Source organism: Eptatretus burgeri, chromosome 7 (assembly GCF_056783735.1).
Source record: "Eptatretus burgeri isolate ZD-2024b chromosome 7, Ebu_testis_v1, whole genome shotgun sequence".
NCBI lineage: Eukaryota > Metazoa > Chordata > Myxini > Myxiniformes > Myxinidae > Eptatretus > Eptatretus burgeri.
The window spans coordinates 80,112,192-80,134,320 of NC_140967.1; the positions used below are offsets into that span (position 1 = coordinate 80,112,192).

At 42.2% G+C, this 22,129-nt stretch overlaps 1 protein-coding gene across 12 annotated transcripts in view; it reads right to left on the reverse strand.

Annotated features, from left to right (window-relative positions):
• The window catches only part of DLG2 (discs large MAGUK scaffold protein 2), a 652,065-nt gene that overhangs the window by 131,887 nt on the left and 498,049 nt on the right, over positions 1 to 22,129 (reverse strand). The window lies entirely within an intron of this gene.

Genomic DNA, 22,129 nt, shown 5'->3' on the forward strand with positions numbered 1-22,129 from the left:
CCCATCCAAAACCATGATCTTTTCTACCCCCGTTAATCCACCCCAAACCAACTTCCTTCAAATTCCCTGCTTTCCTTCCTGAAAGTCCCTGTAGTGTCCATCTTGTTTACCCCATGTACCCTGTCCCATCCCTCCCCCTTCCACATATCTCCTCATGTGTCTATTCCCCACTGTTTTGTGCTTCCCTCTCCTATCCCTTTTGTCTCCTGCTCCCCTTGTTATATGTTCTCTGTCTTAGCTCTTGTATGAGCCTTGACATTGTACATTAAAAAAATACAAAAAAGCCAGTGAAGGGAGTCGGTTTCATCGCCAACAACCCGACTATGTGGCACGTAACACTGGGTTACATGTTACCAGTGGCAGTTCAAAGACCGACCTGACAGTCACCCACCACGAACGACCAAAGGTAAATGGCTTAAGTGTGGTTGCATGCTTGGAGTTGCCCTTCATCCTAGGCATCATTGGAGCAGCCATCCAGACTTCTTTCCACATAGCGACAGTCCTCCAGCGACAAGGTATGACCCTTCGGTACATTTCAGGATCAGCGCCAAGCACAAGAGTGCTAGTTCCTTTCTTCCTCTCTTCTCCCCCTTCAGGAACCTCCTCCTTCAGTCTTTTCAATCCCATTCTTCCCTCCAAGACTTCAAGTTGGCTGAGTTTACAAATAATCATGTTTCCTTCCCTTTTCTGTCAATGTGTACAGAACCATTCTGTATTGACATGTTTTAGATTCCCCTCTTTTTCTGCGATTCTGTGCCTCAATAATACGAGACTAAAAAAAATAAAAAATCAACACCATCCATACACTTCTCATCCATCATTCATTTGACCCTGCTCCTTCTGCATTTTAAGCAATGAAGCCTCCTCCTTCTTTGTATGCAGCACATGGCTGTAGGTAGCATTATTGGTTGAGGGCATGGCTGTGCAGCTGATGCAATGCCCCTATTACCAGTTCACTGGTACTCATTTTGCCAACCTCGGAAGGATGACAGGCTGAATAAACCCCACCTGGTTGAAATTCAGCAGCTGACAGGGCTTGAACTCAGGGTCCTAAAACCCTAAGCCAGCCACCCTAACCACAAAGCCAACACCAGGCTTCCTAAGTTGTCGTTCCTCAAAATGTAAGTGGATTCTCTGTTCACATCCTTTACCTGCAGATCATGAGATGTGTACAAGCGGTGAGGGAAGGGATAGCCCAGAGGGAGTGGAAGGGGTGGGGGGGGGGAATGAGGAGCAGGAGGGGTGGGGTAACACAGAAAAATGTATTTTCAAAAACCATTGGGAGCAATCCACCTTTCTGTTCACCTGTGCATAGAATAAAAGAAGAAGAATATTGTTATGTTAAACTTTGAATAATGGCAACTTTATATTCTGGCTTTGGAGGGTTGCAAACATCAAACATCTATGGTCTTGGAATGGCATTGCACAATATATTACACTTTCCCTGGTAGCTCTCAATATGGCCAGTGGCTATTTACAACTGACTGCTGACTGCCATGTGCAGGTGGTTACATTATCAAACATTTTTTGTGTGTTTGGGGGAGGGGGCATTGCACAAGGCTGATTATTGTCTTTCACAAATTCCTCTTCAGTGATCCCACTGCATGAATGAAGGGAGAATTGAAACAGAAAACCCTTCATGGAGGACTGATCAGCGTGCTGTTTGGAGAAAGAGAAAATATTTTTTGCACAAAAGGTTCGTACCGTAAATCACTTTGCTATTGGCTCGCGTGAGTGGTGGGGTTTCCTCCCACAACATGCTGTACAATGAAAAACTGGTCTTGCCGATGAAGGCTACAGTGTTGATCTGCATCGGTAGACAGGTAGAACAGTGGATCAAATCAACAGGACATTGGGTGAGGTATGCGAACCACCTTGGGAAGCTGACGTTTCTGGCTTTAATCCTTCATTGGAGCAAACTTCATTTAACTTAACCTACTGCGGTTGACATACTTCAATAAATATGTCCTGTTGATTTCATTAATTTTTCTCCGATACTACCTGGCCATGATACACCAATATTGCGCATCCTAAAAACCGTACTACAAACAGATCCCCATGCACCACAAAGCCATACGGCAGACACACTGTAAATACTCAGGGTAAAGACTTGGACATGATGCTCAAAGGTGAACGCCCAGTCTTTCCAAACGTTTCAACCATGCAGTGATAGAAAACCAAAATCACACACTTGACAGATTAAAGATGGACTACATTAAAGGAGAAAAGAGATTTGTTCATAACAGTGAATATCACTTAGCCCTGAGGAATTTGCCCATTCGCCCAATAATCAAAGCAGCCTCGCTGTGCTAAGATGAAGATGGTGGACGACAATACTGGACAGGAAACTATAATAAGGACAATAACTCCAGTATTTTTGTGGTCAGTATTATTTAAATCTGGCCACAAAACATAAACCTTATGTTCCTCTGCCTCAGTTGGAATTTAGCTGGACAGACATGAAGCTACAGATAGGCTGGGTCATGCGAACCGGACTAAGAACCCTTTTTAATCCATTTTATTTTGCTAAACCCAAACTGACATGCCCTTTAAAGACAATATTCCTCTGATCCCCTCTCCCCTTAGTTTCAAAGCTTCAAATATTCAATTCATCAAAATCTGGCAGAAAATCAATGCCACTCATAATTTCTAAAAGAGACAGCTCATAAAACCTCAAAATCTCTAATTTCCTTCTCTCTCTATCAGAGCTCAAAAGCCCATCCAGCCAATTCCCAAATCAGCATGCCTTTTCTTTTGTTTGTCAAAAGAGTGCTCTCAAAGCTCTGGCACATGAATGGTAACTGGATGGCAGAACGGAATTCCTTCCATGGATACCAGAGATGCAGCACTAAATACAAGCTCTGATTTTAGCAACCGAGGATGCTTACATTCCTTACTCGTTCTCCCTGCAATCAAAATTCGCCGCAGGTTTGTTTTCTCCACTGCCTGCCTCAGTTTCTGTCTCCCCTTCAGTCTGATGAGGGAACCATTTCTATAACATATTACCTTCTCATTCAAATCAAGCAGATAAAATGTAGACTTGTGAAATAAAGGTAGGGGCGTATTAAGAGGATATTTAATTTCAAACCTCAAGGTCTTCAGTACCGCTCTATATTATTGACTACGAGGTTGCATTCAAAGGTCATTTGGTCATGATCACCATGTAATGGCTGTCTTTTGTTGATGATGAGCTGTCACTGTGAGGCAAAACACACAAGTACCATATCTCTCGATCTTCCACAGCTCCAAAACAGATTGGACCGATCAACATTATGGTGCTTAATGGAGACAATCCATCAATCGTGCGCCTGTCATTTACTATCGCACTCTTGCAAAGGTCGCAGGCTTATTCACACTGACATATTTCTTGATGCAGGATTGAACGTTGCCACTGATATAGTCAATCATAAGTCTTTACACAATGCTGTCCTCGTTAACCTGCCAGACTCAGGGCAGCAAAACTTAATGTTAATATGATAAAGCTTTCACAATAAAGAAATCCCTTGGTTTCAGAAAATCTGATGTTGAGTGTAAGTGAATGATGTAGATAAGAACCACAGTGCTGGTTGGTTACAAGAGCTATTGGCATCCAACTTAAGTTCAAAGATGCTCCAAGTTGGCAATGACTTTCAGGCTGTGACTCAATGATGCAAGATTAGATGTTAAGGTGTGCTGTGGGATGATGTGAAATGCATCTATCTTATCAGCAAAGATGCAGGCCTATCCAACCTACAAAACCAAAGAAGTGATGACTAAATATATTGTTTAAATCCAAGTCGAAAGGCAAGTGCTGACCACTCATTACCTGTTTTATTTTTTTTCAAGTAACAACAATGTGAAACACAACTCCAAGAAAAAAAGTCATACTCATCACTCAAAATGTAAAATTTTGTGCTATCTTTCATTCCATAGCTCCACTATTCACTTTCGTTACAAATTTTTTTTGCAAAAAAACCTGAAAGGACAGAACAAAGGTGATTGAGAGAGCAACGATATAGCAATAATAAGAATGGCAAGTTGTGGTACATTCAAAGTACACCGCCCCCAAGCCAAATAAATAAATAACAAATCCTCCAGCACGCAACATCGCCGAGGTGCCTTTGGCGCCCGGCAATGCCGCCTTGCAGCACATGGAGACGGAATTGGGAGGGAGCAGTGTACAATAATTGATTGATTAATTGATTCATTGTATAATTAAAATAAGTAAATAATAATCACAAAATTATTAATTTCTTCATTAATTGTCTCATGGTTTATCTAAACCACCACTATTTCATCCAAATCTGTGACTTTTCGAAAATGAAGTAATTCATCAAAAAATCAAATTCAGTAATTGATTAATTAATAATTAAAAATGCCCTTTATAGCCAAATCACTTGGTCACTGTCATGTCCAAATTTTAGCTTGCGAGCTCAAAATGTGCCTGAGATATTGCCAGGATGGGAAATTAAATAAATAAGTCATTAATAAATTGAATCAATAATAACGAAGTAATGAATCAAATAATTGATCACTCAAAAAATAAAAGATAACGTTTTTGCAAAAGCACATCTTCACGTTTGTCCCCAAATTTCAGCTTCCTCACTCAAAGGATGCCTGAGATATCGCCCGGACAAACAAGAAAGAAAATAATTAATCGATTAATTGATTAATCAATAAATCAAAATACCCTTTAAAGCCAAATCACTTGGTCACTGTTGTTTTCAAACATCACCTTCCGTGCTCAAAAGGTGCTTGAGATATTGCCCAGATGAGAAATACAATAAGTAATTCATAAATCGATTATAATTAAGTAATCATTCAATTAATTGATTAATGAAAAAACTAGAGTAATTCGACTGCACGCAGTCGGCGGGTATGCCTCCGCTCTCTCGCACAAACACTTGAGTATTGACATATTTGACCCTTGACTTTTATCATATCTGGCCCAAAATCTAATCAATTAATTGCCCTGTCTGACTTTACCTTTGTACCAAGTTTGATGAAATTCTGTCCAATATTTCTTGAGTTAGGGCGTAAACAGTAAAATTTCAGAGTTTGACCTTTATCACATCTGGCCCAAAATCGAATCACTTAATTGCCCTGTCTTACTTTACCTTTTTACCAAGTTGGATGAAATTCTACAATTTGCTTCTTGAGTTATCGCGTAAAGGAAAATACGGACGGACGGACGGACGGACAACCCGGAAACATAATGCCTCCGGCACCCTTGGTGTGGAGGCATAATAAAAAATAACTTTTTGCCAAAGCACATCTTCACTTTTGTCCCAAAATTTCAGCTTCCCAGCTCAAAGGATGGCTGAGATATCGCCCGGAAAAACACACAAACAAACAAGAAAGAAAACAGAGTAAAAATTGAGTATTCCCTTCGTTCGGTGCCCGGTGATGAAGTCATGCATTGCCTGGATATGGAATTGGGAAGGAGCAGTGTACAATATACAAATGGCAAAAAACTGTATGGTGCAAGCAACTGGACAAGGTGAGCAAAAACAACCAATGCTCGGTTCCCAACACCACACCCACACATGCACAACACAATGGAAACGTCATCAACCACAACCCACACTCCATCATGTCCAACCCGGACATAAACCTAGCCATGTTAATATCCCCAAAACACAAAACAACAAGCACACACACCGACTCACCCCCACAGATACAACACCACATCACTCGTCCATACTAATAAAAGGCAATGTGTGTGTGTGTGTGTGTGTGTGTGTGTGTGTGTGTGTGTGTGTGTGTGTGTGTGTGTGTGTGTCAGTGTCTGTGTGTGTGTGAGTCATTGTGTGCGTCTCCTCCATAACTCCAAACCCATAAAACCTTGCAGCCTGAAACTTTGCATGCATACTAAGAAAACTCCAAGGAAGTGAAAATTGGGTGTATTTATATATACATATACATACATATGTGCATAATTATAAATAGAGTACACAGTGAACAAACAATTATACTTGCTGCTCTGTTAATCATATGAAGAAGAGTACATGGGGCTGGGTTAAATAGCAGCCATTCGGGAGTTCTTCAGGCAGTGTGGCAGCTCTCACATTAATGTCTTTTTGACAAAATTGCCCCCTCCCTCTCAAAAATACTGAATATCAGGTCAGGTCAGGTCAGGTATGGGAGTATGCGCCAGAGCAGCCCATCGCTGCCTCCACTTTCTGCCGGTACTCCAGGGGCCTCTGTCTGGCCATCCCCTAGGCAGATGCCTGGCCCATCCCCATCTCATTGAGATGCCGATCAACCTGCTGCAAACACGAGGCATGTGGTCGGCTCATTGGCCTCCTCCACTCACGAGACTCCCTCGCTGAGAGAATCTGGTGAGCAGGATCAGCGTCAGGAAAACGAGCCACATGTCCATACAGCCGCAGCTGGCGTTCACGGACTATGCAGGTAACAAATCTCATTTGAGTCTCTCTCAACAACCGCTCATTGGATACAAAGTCCGAGCAGCGATAGCCAAGGATTCTCCGAAGAGACCTGGTGCCAAAGGAATTAAGTCTCCATCTCAGATCCTTGGTCAGAGTCCAAGTCTCGCATCCATAGAGCAAGACTGGAAGCACCAAGGACCTGAAGACTCATACTTTCGTCCTCCCGCACAGGTACTGGCAGCGCCACACCCCATTATATAGTGAATCCATGACTCCCCAGGCCCGACCCAGATGTCAATTGACCTCTGTCTCACAGCCGGCAGAGACATGAATATCACTGCCAAGGAAAGTGAATCTCTCCACGACCTCAACATCCTCACCACAAACAGGCACAGACAGGACAGCAGCATCCAAGATGTCATTGAAAGCCTGGATCTTAGTTTTGACTCCAGGAAACCCGTAATCCCAGCGGCTCCGACTCCTCATTCAGCATCAGTCAGTGAGGATCACTGCTCTCGAATCTGTTGATCTGAGCCGAATTTCCAAATTTAAACTTTGTAATTGACTTCAGATGCAGTTTCAATTGGGACAAAAACAGTTAATTTGATCAATTCAGACATTGCTTGACATTCCGGGCATCTGCGGGTGCATGGTGTTCATATGACCAATCAGCAATCACTGATAGCTTGCCAAGCCAGCCGCTCATTTTCAACCATTTTGTTGGAGTGCTTGCTTGTGTGCTTAAGCCACTTGGCGAGCACAATACAAACTGCTTGGTTATTAGTTTCCAAGCCATGGCCATGCACAACAAAAGTATTCGCACTGTCACTGAATATATCGATCGACTTGAACAAGTTAAGGCCCTACTCACATGTGTTTGGGCCTGCGGTGTCTTGCGGTCACTCCAGCGGTGGCTTGCTCAGTGAAAATGTGCAATTATATTTTGATGTTTCGCCTATTTGTATGATCTTCTTTCATTATACCACCCATCACTTCGACAAAGATAGATACAAAAAAATTAATTAAAAGTTTAATTTTTAAAGTTTATTCAACCCTTTCAATGGAGTGCTTGCTTGGAGCACTCTTCATGCTTTAAACTCAACAAGCTTCCACAGTGATAGCGCAGCATGGTTCTCCATGGGAACATCTCTTGAGATAGGAAGGCAAAATAAATTGCATTACAATAAGTAAAAAATGTTTTCAGTTGTGACAAAGCAATCAATCTCGACATCACGGCAGGATAGCCATGAGAGGTATGCACTCTCGCTCTAAGCTGTCTAGCCTGGGTTCGAATCCCGACCTAACTATAAACTGTCATCCCAGTGTTTCACAGGCAGGGTGATTCATCAGTGTGTGTGCCGTCTCTTGGATGATGTTAAGCTGGAGGTCACATCTGCCAGAATCCCCCTTCTCCCCCTACTCTCTGCCTAAACTGACAGTTTAGTTTTTAATTTAAAATGGCTTCCTCATAGTGTAGCATGTACGAATCAGATTTGGAGTGAACCGACCGGAGGGGTGCAAAGGTCGATGCATGTGCAAGCATGCATAGATACAGGCTGACCTTTGCCAGGTAGATAGTGTGGGTTTTGAATGCTCCTGCCTGGTTTTATGTTCAACACGGCTGTTGAAAAGAAAATGTTAATGTTTGGGAACATTTTATTGCCCTTCCCCTCCCCTCTCCTCATGCTGCCTTCCCTTCCTGGCCACCCATGCTGCCTTCACTTCCTGTCACGCTGCCTTCCCTTCCCCTCACACTGCCTTCCCTTCCCATTGCATTCCCTTCCCTTCATTTGCCTTCCCTTCCCTTCACACTGCCTTCCTTTCCCTCACACTTACCTCCATTCAAACTGCCTCCCCACTCCCCCCTCTTCCCTCCCCCATCCTCCTTCCTCTCACCACCTCCCAAAGTGTATTGCGACGTTTGGTGAGATGTCATTCTCTCTGCCCCCAATTTCTCGCTCCACCCCCATTCTCACCCTCGCTCAGCTCCCCCTCCCACACGATTTGTAGGTATGATGATCAGGCATTCAATGATATGAGTGAGAAAAGTGAAAAAAAAAATTATTGTTAAGAAACCGTTGTGGCCTGTTCCAAGTCAAGGCATTGTTGGGCAGGCTAAAAAAAATGGTGAATTAGGACCCCAGTGAGGGACAGCAAGGTGAGCAATGATGAGCATTGATAAAGGATAATGAAATAAGGTTGTTAATTATGTTCAAAAGGGGTGTTTAAATTAACCCAAACACCCAGTTTTCATTCATGCATCTCCCTTGAAGTTCTCTTGGTATGCATGCAAAGTTTCAGGCTGTTAGATTTCATGGTTTTGGAGTTATGGAGGACACACACACACACACACACACACACACACACACACACACACACACACACACACACACACACACACACACACACACACACACACACACACACACACACACACACACACACACACACACCTTAGTTCAGTTTCATAAAACTCTTCATAACCACTAGGGTGTTTCATATTGCAATTTTTTTGCGCTAGTCAAGTTGGCTAACGTCGTACCTTTCCAATATGGATAAAAACCCCACTCGTCGATTTTTAGAATTTTCCTCCCAAAAATGGCTGCCGGCGGTTATTTTTTCTAAAATGGCAGCCTTTTTTCGCGTTTTGACACAGAAATCGACTCCACCTGCTAAAATACGTTAATGTTACTTGATAATGTGTATGTTTGTAGATGATTATGATTGCTATGTCTGCTAGCAGTCGGGGACGAGACATTAGGCATCCAATTTGGCGGAAAAATCCAAAATGGCGTCCAAGATGGCCGATTTTTTGGCCACTGGAAAGTTGTTCCCTCCGATGTGGGTTCAAATATGTCTCGTTATAGGTTTTTGGGTGTGCTGAACATGTACAGTATATACACGAATTACTAGTATACTAATGCCATAATGAATGTTCTAATATGAATTCATGTATGCGTGCCTATCAGTCTCAATAATCACTAATATTGGCCATGGCATGGCATACATGGCTGTAGCGACATTTCAAATTAAAATTTCCATAGTTCAAAAACATCAATGTTCACACTTCGCTTCATATAGTTATCTACATTTTCTGAAGAGTGGATTTCGTGTATCCAGAATAATTCTGCCTGTGCCACTCAACCACTTGAAGCAAAGCTTGCCTTTGCTGTTCATTCCTCGTTTTGTCCATGAAATCCGAAATAAACTTAATTCCATGCTCTGCAAGGTCGTTAACTACGTGAACATTGTGCACATAGTTTGCGAATTTTTGGTAACCATCACTTTCTGGCCATGTGCTTGCAGGCTCACACATCCATTCTACATCTAGTACATCATATAGTTCAAGAAGATTGAATAACCGCCACGAGTCGTCATCTATGAAACTGCTGAGACACAGGTCACTACTCTCATTCTCATCCACGGCCAGAAATTTTGGCTTTCCTGAGCTGAGTTGATCATGAGGTAGTCTAGGTGTCTGATGCAACAGTTTTGCCATCGTTTCTCGCTCATCTGTGGACACGTTGGAATCGGCAAGAGCGAAAATTACCAATTGCGGTGTCAAATACCATGGGTGTCGAATCGACACCTGATATCAATGAGGGCGAGAATATTCAAAATTCTTCTTCGGACTTGCAAGAACTACTTATTAACGCGAGAGCATGACCCCCGCAGACGTCTCTGTGACAGATATACTACATTTCAGAGCATAAAAACGAATTCAGCACACCCAAAAACCTATAACTAGACATATCTGAACCCACATCGGAGGGAACAACTTTCCAGTGGCCAAAAAATCGGCCATCTTGGACGCCATTTTGGATTTTTCCGCCATATTGGATGCCTAATGTCTCGTCCCCGACTGCTAGCAGACATAGCAATCATAATCATCTACAAACATACACATATCAAGTAACATTAACGTATTTTAGCAGGTGGAGTCGATTTCTGTGTCAAAACGCGAAAAAAGGCCGCCATTTTGGAAAAAATAGCCGCCGGCAGCCATTTTTGGGAGGAAAATTCTAAAAATTGGCGAGTGGGGTTTGTATCCAAATTGGAAAGCTGCGACGGGTAGCCAACTTGACTCCGCAAAAAAAGTTGCAATATGAAACACCCTAATAATCACTCACTCACTCACTGATATTAATGTTTTCTATAGTACTTTCTCGGTGGGCTGAAAACCTGAACTTTTACATACTGATATAACTCAAAGCCATTATCCCAGGAAAATTCACAAAACCATAGGAAAATATCAATAAATGAAAATATCTGGAAAGAAAAGTTAACTTGTGCAGTCTCGCGACAGTTCGAATGCTCGTTTACAATCCTCCATCCATTTCCAAGGAACATCTTTCTTCAAAAACTTGCTCAGAAGATGTAGCATCGTGGCTATCATTGGAATGAATTTACCATAATAATTGAAGAGCCCCAAAAATTATCTCCACTCTGTGATGTTCTTGGAATTGGGTGCATTCTGGTTTGCATCAGCCTTTTCCATGGTAGGAGGTAGACCAGCCTGGTGTACACTATACCCCAAATAGTCCACAGAGTTTTGAAACATTTCACATTTGTCCAGTTTCACTCAAACTCCATGCTTCTTTGAATGCAAGAGTACTACTTCCAACACTTCATCATGTCTACGACTATTGGGGGCTGAGATGAGAATCTCCATCCAGAGAGCAGACTGCCCGATTCATCCATGGCAAATTTGGTTCACTACCCCTTGAAAAATGCCAGGGGAAGAAGACACTCCACAGGGCAATTTATAAAAATGAAATATACCTGAGTTTATTGAATGTCAAATATGACTTGGACTCGACATTTATCTCGAGTTGCAGGTAAGTGTTTGCTAGATATGAATTTGATAATATGTGGCCTCCTGTCAAAGTTGTGAATAGATCATCCCCATTTGCAAAGTATAGGGTGTATTGCCATCAAGGACATTGTTTTGCAGTCACCTGATAATCCCCACATACTCCAACTATGTCCATCTGATTTTGGCACCAAGCCAATTGGAGTAGCCCAACTGCTTTGATCTCCCTTATTGATAATGTCCTCCATCTCTCGTCTCTTTAATTCTTTCTCCACCCTTTCTTTCATAGCATACATAGGGCATACATAGGACGTGGCTTACAGTGAATATGCTTGGTATCCTGTCATATCATTACTCTCACCTTAACACCGTTTACTGCTTTTCCTGTCTCACTAAATACTCTGGGAAATTGTTGAATAACGTCTGCATCTTCCATTTTTGCTTGATGGAGCTAAACCAATTTCTTACTACTAGCACTTACTTGTTTCCTGCCGCTACAATCACTGACAAAGTGTTGGACTGATCTTGTTTTTGACTGGGACAGTGAGACAGCCAACTGGAATGTTTTCTCCAGCATGATTCGTATTCACTTTCGTTTTCTGCAGTGGGCGATTGCTCAAACTCTTGTGATCGAATGCTTTGGGAACAATGTTTACAGATGCACCCATATCAACCTCCATTGCTACTTTCGTTCCTGCAATGTAAACACTGAACACAATACCATGTAGCGTACTGTAATCCATCTCGATGGTCTTGATGACGTTCATCTCCAACAACTCCTCTCCTCTCTCACACTGATAGCAGGATGGCTCTTTTATGGTTTAATGAGCCTGTTAGTTTCTTCCTTGGCCTCTGTTTCCACTGCCCAATGACTTCACCTGTTTCTGATGGCATGCCTTGAAGAGGCGTCCAATCGTCTTATTTGAGCTACTTCCACTGAGAGCTGACCATTTATATGGTGACCACCTGAACCTTCAGAGCATATTGCTTCCAAGCGCGGAGCTTGTTCACATCAGTTGTAGATTCAGACACTATTGGCTTACAATTTTGGATTCAGCCCCATAATCTTGAAACTCTCTGGAATCCTTATCTGCCGTGTCCACAGTAACTGCAGTCTGACACACTAGTTCAAACATTAAGCTTGGCACACTCAATAGCTTGCTGCATATGCGCTCATTTATCAGTCAACACAAAAACTGATCTCTCAAAGCTCCATTAAAATAATATCTCCAAAATTACAGAGTCGAGTACGGTATTTAAAGGCCACCATATACTCACTAATCTTACTTGAGCAGCATTTGTTGCTCTCCAAGTACCAAATCCCAGCATCAAATCTGTAACTTTCAGCGGTCTTCAATAGTTCAGGATTATAACGCTTCTTGAGCACTGTAAGAATCTACAACAGCAGTATATCCCTCTGCTTGGCCGGAACCAGGAAGTTCATCAAAGTTGTGTAGAATTTGGGCCTCATTTTAATCAAAAAGATGGCATGCTATCTTTCCAAAACAAGGACAAATGTGTCCAAGAGCAGCGTCCTAAAGGTTTTGTCGGCTAAAAAAAAAAACAAAAAAAAACAACTTCCGATATTTCATCATGTGCCTTGATTAAGCCAATAGCAAGACCCGTCAAAGTGTATTTACGTATTTACGAAATATAGTGTATTTACGAAATAAATAATGTATTTACGAAATTACAATATATTAAATGGAATAATCTTTAAATAGTAACGTGAACTTTTCGAAACTTTAAAGCAAATGTCCGAATATATTTAAAAGTTCATGATAGACGCTCTCAAAAGGCACCGTCAACTGCGAGGATGTGTACAAGTGTTTAGTATTTAAGGAGATCCGGATCCTGTATATAAAAGAGCTGAGTCCTAATATAAAGGTTTTGTCTTAAGAAGAAGAACAAGAAGAAGAACAAGAAGGAGAACAAGAAGAGCTCTCTTAGAGCAGTGTTCGCTACGCGAGATGCTGCTAAAAACTGTCTGGTTTCAGGTTTTATCGTTAAGCATTTTGATGATGTTGGCAGTAATAAAAAACATTTTGGGTCATTCAACATGCACCAAAAGCCTCTCAGGAACAATTTAATTTTCCAAGTTTCCCAACAAATTATGTTGGTTGGTCTTCTTCTCGGTCGGCCACAAGTGTGCAATTTGATGAAGAAAACTGTGGATTAAAAAAAATCTCAAACGTGAAACAAAGATACAGTTTCATTGATTACCAAGAATATTTCACCTATCTTCCGACAAAAAAAATAAAAAAATCTGGCTAAGGGAATCCACCATCCTCGTTACATCGTCGCCATTTCAGTGGTATTTTCAGGATACAGACAAACTCGTGAGTGGACATCTTGGCCACTGGGAGGGTAACTGTACAAACAATGTTGTTTATTCGAATCAGAAATGTTGAGCTTGAACACGAGGTGGTGCCATTGGAACAGCCAATTCAGAAAGAACCTGAAGACTCAATTACTGATTCACTTACACGAAGCAACTTCTAATCTCAAACCAGAAAAGTTCATCAACCATTACCCATGCCCTCACCCTTTTGTTTGACATTCAATCCGATGAAGCTTCCATGTACGTATGACCTATGGTGAAAAATAGTTCTGCCCATTGACACTTTCTGTCTACAACTATAACATTTGAAATTAGGAGTACCATAAACTGTTCGTGTTATCTACGTTGTTTACATTTATGCACACCGTGAAATTTCTCTTCAGCATAAATAGTCGGTGTGAGAGAGTTCTTGAGTTTGCCAAGCAACTGCAATCACGAAACTGGAATGCCAGGATAATATAGATACACTACATGGTCAAAAATATGTGGACACCCCTTCTAATTAGGGGATTTGACTATTTCAGCCACACCCATTGCTGACAGGTGTATAAAATCAAGCACACAGCCATGCAATCTCCAGAGACAAACATTGGCAGTAGAATGGGGGCAGACTGAAGAGCTCGGTGACTTTCAACGTGGCACCGTCATAGGATGCCACCTTTCCAACAAGTCAGTTCATCAAATTTCTGCCCAACTCGAGCTGCCCCGGTCAACTGTAAGTGCTGTTATTGTGAAGTAGAAATGTCTTGGAGCAATAACAGCTCAGCCGCAACGTGGTATGCCACACAAGCTCACCGAATGGGACTGCCGAGCGCTGAAGTGCGTAGTGTGGAAAAAGCATCTGTTATTGGTTGCAACACTCAATACCGGGTTCAAAACTGACTCTGGAAGCAATGTCAGCACAAGCACCGTTCGTCGAGAGCTTCATGAAATCAGTTTCCACGGCTGAGCAGCTGCACACAAGCCTAAAATCACCACGAACAATGCCAGGCATCGGCTGGAGTGCTGTGAAGCTCACCACCATTGGACTCTGGAGCAGTAGAAACGTGTTATCTGGAGCGATGAATCACGCTTCACCATCTGGCTGTTCGATGGATGAATCTCGGTTTGGCGGATGCCAGGAGAACACTACCTGCCCAAATGCGTAGTGCCAACTGTAAAGTTTGGTGGAGGAGGAATAATGGTCTGGGGCTGGTTTTCATGGTTCGGGCTCGACCCCTTAGGTCCAGTGAAGGGAAATCTTAACCCTAACAGCATACAATGACATTCCAGATGAATCTGTGCTTCCAACTTTGTGGCAACAGTTTGGGGAAGGCCCTTTCCTGTTTAAGCAAGACAATGCCCCTCTGTACAAAGCGATGTCCATACAGAAATGGTTTGTCAAGATCCGTGTGGAAGAACTTGACTGGCCTGCACAGAGCCCTGACTTCAACCACATCGGACACCTTTGGGACAAATTGGAATGCTGACTGCAAGGCAGACCTAATCGCCCAACATCAGTGCCTGACCTCACCAATGCTCTTGTGGCTGAATGGAAGCAAATCCCCACAGCAATGCTCCACCATCTAGTGGAAAGCCTTCCCAGAAGAGTGGAGACCGCTATAGCAGCAAAGGGGGGACGAACTCCATGTTGATGCCCATGATTTTGGAATGAGATGTTGGTTGAGTAGGTGTCCACATACTTTTGGCCATGCAGTGTGTGCTGTTCAAGTTTCCTGCCTTAATATGCATAAATGTGCCCCTTTCACAGAAGACGCATTCAATTTTGTCAAGAAACATGATCCGTTCTGCATTTACAGCTACAAAGCAATGCTCCAGCATTGCTTGTGACATCTTGATGGCTCAAAAACTATGACAATCGAGGAAAAAGTGATGCAAACAATGAGTCAGGAATGATACTTATAACCTCTGATAAGGTGAAGGAGGTTATGTTTTCACCCCTTTCTGTTTGATTGTTCGGCTGTTTGTTTGTGCACAGGATATTTCAAAAAGTTGTGGACGGATCCAGATTAAATTTTGTGGACATATTGAGTGTATGACAAGGAGGAATTGTTTCAATTTTGGTGACGATCTCAATCCGGATTCGGATCTGATAATTTTTTTAAATGATTGTTCACTATTGAGAGATATGGCTAAACTAATGCAATGCACGATATCTCAAAAAGTCGTCGAGGTATGCGATCTAGCGAGTGCCCTTCTAGTTTTTACCTGTGATGTGTCGCAGGTCTACAAGAGTTCTGCATTGTTGTTGTGGTTCTTGTTGGGGGTCGATTTTTGAAATGTGTACCCATTGGTCCATTGGTCTGACAGCGGCTGGGCACCACCCACATTTGTCGTTGACTTCACCCACCATGGCGTCAGATGAAATGATATGGCAGCCATCTGGGTTTTCTGGTGGGCCGAGCACATCAGGCCTGTAGACCTCTGCTGATGATGCACTGCCCAGGTTTGGTGCTTCAGATTTCCATGAGCTTTGTTTGGGTCGAGTGTTACTAACGATGAGGAACTCCCCCCCTCCCCCCAAATCTAAGTAATTGATTTTGTGTCACAGATTGTGACAACAGTGTGGTCATTCTTGTTATATACAGAATCTCGGCTCAGAGGAGAGTTGAAAGAAAGAGAGAAGAGGAGCATAAATACTGACAGTGCAAAAGGGAAAGTTGAGTGGTGGAAGAAATGATATCGGAGTAAAAGAAAAGCTCGAAAACTTTCTGGTTCTGGGTTTCCTTACAGCCAGAGGAAATCTTCTCCACTCAAAGAGGCAGTCTTCAGAAACTATGGATATCTGCTCCAGAATTTTGTTGAACAGGATTTGTTAACCGTTGGTATGAAATTGTTGATGTAATGTAGTCGGTGGTCGAGAGTGCCTTTCCGTTAATATTTTTATGCTGTGTGTCCTTGTCAGGGATGCATAATCTTGTGGGCCTAGTTTGGGTTTGTTTTCGTGTTTCCTCCCCTTCCTCTTTTCCTCTTCGTTGATTCCCCCACTTGTTGCCCCACTGTCAGTGCATTGCTGTTTACCTTCTTCCATCGAGCTCTTCCTTGAGCCTCCATTTCATGTAAAATAAATCGGATTGGAAAAGGTGAGACAAAGGAGAACTGAGCTTAGTTGGGCCAATTCACTTTTTTTTTTTTTAGATATGGGGAAACTGAATTGGCAAAATCGCAATACAACCTTATCAATTCTTTTTTTTGTAAGAACTAGGACATGATGTGAGGACTTCACAGAAGTAGGAGAGTGAGTGAGCCGAGAGGGGAAGTGTGACATCACCAGGTCCAAAAGAGAGGGTTGTCCATTTGGTGGAATTCTGGTCAGGAAAAATGGTCAATTGAACAAAAGCAGCTGTCTCATCAAAGGCCTTTGGAGCAATGCCATGATTGGGGATGAATCATGTCCTTCAAACATGTTTGTCCTTCAAACTATCTAGGTCAGGAAAATGGTAGTGTTCAGATTGCTCCTTCAGCTACGCCTTCGTTGCTTAGCCAGTTCCTTGTGTAATTGGTGAATCAGAAATCATGCAGTTAGGACAAGTACAGAATGTCAGTGGGGGAAAAGGAGTGGGGGGGGGGTGTGAAAGTGGTGAATGAGAGCTTTTCATGCAAAGCCACAGTCATAAATTGTTGTCTGTGCAACATGGGCCTTATGAACGGAAGCATTATCATGAAGGGGAATCACATGCTTGGACCACATTCCTCAGCATTTGTCCTTGATGGCCTGCTGCAGTTTATGCATGAGCTTGGTATAATATAATCATCTGTGATTGTAATTTTGTGAGGCAAATACTCAATGATCGGGATTCTCTTGGCATCCTAGAAAATCGAGAGCATGATCTGGCATGTTGAAGGATGCTGCAAAGTTTTTGGGTGACATTGAACCCTTGTGCCTCCATTGCATGGATTCCAATTTGGTTTCATCATTCCATTGGTGGAGGTGCCATGTTTCGTCACCAGTTATCAGATGATTGATAAAGTCCGCTGGATCTGTATTGAATTTTTTTAAAAACTTGTGACAATGATATACTGGTGTTGCTGTCAATCCTGAGTGCTTAGGTTTTGCGATAGCCATCTTACTGAGATCTTGGACAAGTCCAAGTGTCCATGGATGATGATTAAAGGATGCCTTGATAAATTTCAAGTACTGTGGATATTTGACGAAGTTAATGCAGTGAGCCTCCATGAACTCCAAGTCAGTACATATGTAAAAGCATAATACAGACATTGAAATGTGAGCTCAATGTGTATGGAAATCACCTGTGGAGCACAAGGACAAACGCTTGCTTTGAACAGTGCAAAAAACAAACAGTGCATTAATGCCATACCTGCTCATTGCACACGAGGCCGTGCACTTGACTGAATGTAAAGGTCTCTGACAAACCTCATTGGATGGTAATGTGTCCCAGTAGACATTGTTCATCGAGTTGACTTGGTCATTGAACAAAAAGTGAGCCTCGTCAGAGAACCAAATGTCCTTGTGAAAACCAGGCTCCTCAATTTTCTCCACAAACCACCGAGCCATATTTGAAGACACTTGTCTGATGTTGGTCTGTGAGTTTGTGTCTGACTTGTATTCTGTATGGATATAGTTTCATGTCATTATCAAGAATCCTCTTGAGACTTGACTCTGTTCGTCCAAGTTCTTGACTGCGACGGTGAAGGGACTTTTTTTTGGATTGTTTCCGACTGACTGTTGGACTCTATCAATGGCCTCAGAAGTTCTCAGTGAAGGACATCCAGAATTAATTGGTCTTTCCATTCATTTTGAGTTTAAATTGTGCACAGTTATTTGCTCTCAAAATGTATTCGTCCATTTGATTATTCTCTCTTTGCATGGGATGTCTCTGCAATTGAATCTTCTGTTTAACTAAATTTGAGTTTGGACGAATGATTGCGTTTCGATGTACAATTCTACAAAGAAGCGTTTTCGTCATTTGTCCAGGGAATCGTTTTCTACATGACCTCAGTTGTCATTATCTGAAATCAGAGAGAAAAAAACACATGAAAAATATATTAATGGTGAAAAAATATATTTAATTTTTTTTAAGCACACCCAGGTATTAACACAATTAGGGTACTCACAATCACTTGACAGTGGCAATTCCACAGAACTTCAACTAATTTCCCTATATCTGTCAAGTGACTATGAGTACCCTAATTGTGTTAATACCTGGGAGCGACTGAACAACGTGCCCATCCATGTTCCGGCTGGAGGAATGGTGCCCATCAGTAGCACTGTGCTGCAGGCTATGGCTCTTGGGGTAAGTGACGCTGAGATATATCTACAGGCTTGTGCCACAGCACAAGAACCCACACTTCGGGGAGATTCGCCTAATGGTCTTCATGCCATTGGACACTGTGGATGACCAGTGGAAGAAGATGGGTAGTGAGTAGGTGGCCACACCAGTGTTTGCACCGGATGTACCCTTCCCTTTAGGCATGCAGTTGTTTAAAGACCAGATCACATCCCTCAACTCCAGCCAATTAGCCTTTGTTGATGGCGACTGAAAAAAATATCTCATGAGATTGTGAATTGGACGTTGGTTTGACTGGAATAAACCATGACTTGGAGGAACCATGCTATTGTTTCTTCCATTGGTTTCTATGAAGATGGTGATGGCATAACAATAATAAGGGGGATAGGGGAGGGGAATGAGCTCAATATTCAACTATTTCAATGAGGTAATGAATAAATAATATGTAATGATGTAACAATGCCCTTGTGCTTTGAAGAACAGGAAGAAATGGGGAAGGGAGGAGAGAGAGTTGAGGTTGGGGAGGGGGGAGGGAAGGGGAGCAGAGAAGGAACAGAGAGTTGAGAGCAGGTGATTGAGGCTTAGAGGACCCACAGTGGAGATGGGTATTGAGAACTTGGGGTGGGTGTTGAGGACTTGTAGTGGGGGCAGGGGGCTTGAGGATTTTGGGTGGGGGAGAAGGAGGGTTGAGGACTTGAAGTCACATTTTACATTATGCAGAATGTTTGCGGATACCTGCTTGTACCACCTATTAAGCAATTGTAAATCAAAGTCTTAGCTCATGAAGATAACTCCATGTGGCAGATTTCAGCCCAACTTCATGTTTCATCAGGAGCTGTATGCAAGACAGATATGCAAAACTGTTGATAATAATTAAAGTGACCAAAGAAGAAAATACAAACTCTCCAAAGTCATATTAAGACCTTCAGGGTATGTTCTCTTCATATAGACAAAAATCCATTGGATATATCTTGCGAATGACCGACCTGAAAGGATGGGCGTTAACGGTGCTTCAAGAACACGCAGATACACATTTGTGCTGTAGTCCCAATGGATGTGGAGGTGCTAACAAACCTTTGCTGCAGAGATGCAGCCAAAGCAAAAGACTCAAATAAGCATCATAACTGAAACATTGGGATGACCGAACCTGGAGGAGGTGCTCTTTACAGATGAGTCCAAGTTTAAACGATTTGACAAAAATCAATGGTGGTTTGTTCCAAGACGGGGAATGGTATAACAGTCAATGTACAACAGCAAAAAAAACTCCCCAAATACTCAGTTATATTTTTCATATTTTTTTTCTCTATTATGTCAGATAATGAGAGCTGAGGTCCTGGAGAAAATGATGCCCTGGACAAATGACGAAAATGCTTTTTCTGTAGAATTCTGCATCAAAACACAATCCTTCATCCAAGAAAGTTAAAGAGAAAATTTAACTGCAGAGAGGTCCACCAGTCAGTGGGAAACAATTTGCAAATGGATGAAGAAACGTTGAGAGCAAGGAACTGTGCACAACTTAAACTCAAAAACAACGTACAGACCAACTCATTCTCGACGCCCTTTGCTGAGAACTCCTGAGGTCATTGAAAGGTCCAACAGTCTGGTGAAAACAGTCCAAAAAAGTCGCTTAGCTGCCATAGTCAAGAACTTGGAATGACAGTCTCAAGTCTGAGGAGGATTATTGATGATGACATGAAACTTTATAAATCCAGAATACAAGTCAGACACGAAACTCACGGACCCACATCAAACAAGCATCTTAAAATGGTTCGGTAGTTTGTGGAGAACATTGAGGAGGAGCCTGGTTTTATCAACGACATTTGGTTCTCTGACAAAGCTCACTTTTTGCTTAATGGCCAAGTCAAGTCAAGGAACAATGTTGATTGGGGCACAGTACCACGCGATGAGGTTCACCAGAGACCCTTACATTCAGTCAAGTACAAAGCCTGGTGTGCAATGAGCAATCATGGCATCATTGTGCAGTTTTATTCTGAAAATGAGGATGGTAATGCCATGACCATCAACTCTGAGCGCTACAATAAAGTGTTGAATGAGTTCTGGGCTGCTATTGGTGACGGGAGAAGCTTTTGGAGAGAACAATGGTATTAGCAGGATAGGGCAACCCTCACACCACAAATGAGTCCCGTGACTGGATGACAAGCCACTTTGGTGAGAGAGTGATTGGCCGATGCTTCATCATCGAGTGTTCTCCACATTCCCCAAATCTAAGCCGACTAGATTTTATCTTTGGGGGTATCGTGATGACAGCGTGTCCAAGGACAAACCTCAGAAGCATTTTTGAACTGAAATGAGCAATCACAGAGAGAGTAAGATCCATCCAAATTTCCGAATGTCAGCACGTAATCAGAAACTTTGCCCATGATGTTCAAATCAGTATTCAGTGCCGAGGTGGACATTTGGAGCATGTTATCGACCGAGTGCCAAACTGATGTCTTGCAAGTTACTGCTCGGATATTTGGTACACCAGTGTCACACAAAATGTAGCACATATTCCTGAAGTTTTACGTAATCAGAACAACAATGAATGTGATTTGGATTTTTTTTTAAATGTTATCTTGGCGCACCCTAAACAATGAAGCACGGGGCTGTATCAAAACAAGTGTGGTGCTGCATCTCAGCCAACAGGCTTGATTTACATAACATCAAAGGCACACTGACTTCAGTCAAGTAGAGGCAGGTTCTGATCCATCATGCTATTCCCACAGGAGCACGTCTCATTGGGCTGGGATTTACCTTTAAACATGACAATGACTCCAAGCATATGGTCAATGTGGTGAAACAGTATCTGGAATGTAGGGAGACTGAATAAAATGCTCATAAAGATGATTAAACCTGTACAAAATCTGATAAGATCATCATCAAGGCGATATGTTTTTCTATTGACTGGCAAAGAACCGGTCTTTACAGACGGGTTAATTCCCTCACAATTAAAGATGGGATAATTCTCCCAGATTTGGCATATTTTAGTATGATTTTTAATAACCCCTCCCACTGGGTGTGGATCCCGAGAAAGTCAAACAGCAAACAAATAATACCTTGGATGAGTTGTGGCCAAGGTGTACAGGTTTCTTTTAGAACAACATTGCAATCATACATTCATGAACTGTTTCGGAGCTTGAAAACAAGATGTCGTGCTCCATCTAAAGCAAAGGGCTTGCGTACCAAATATGAATGCACTCACTGTATAACATACTCATTGTGTTTCTGTATGTACTGTATTCTGCAAAAATGCATTGTGTATGTATTATATAATGTACATCTTTCAGGTGCAATTAATCATTGTTTGTGTATATACTCTGTGTTTCCAAAATTATTTGCAATACTGTAGAGTGTA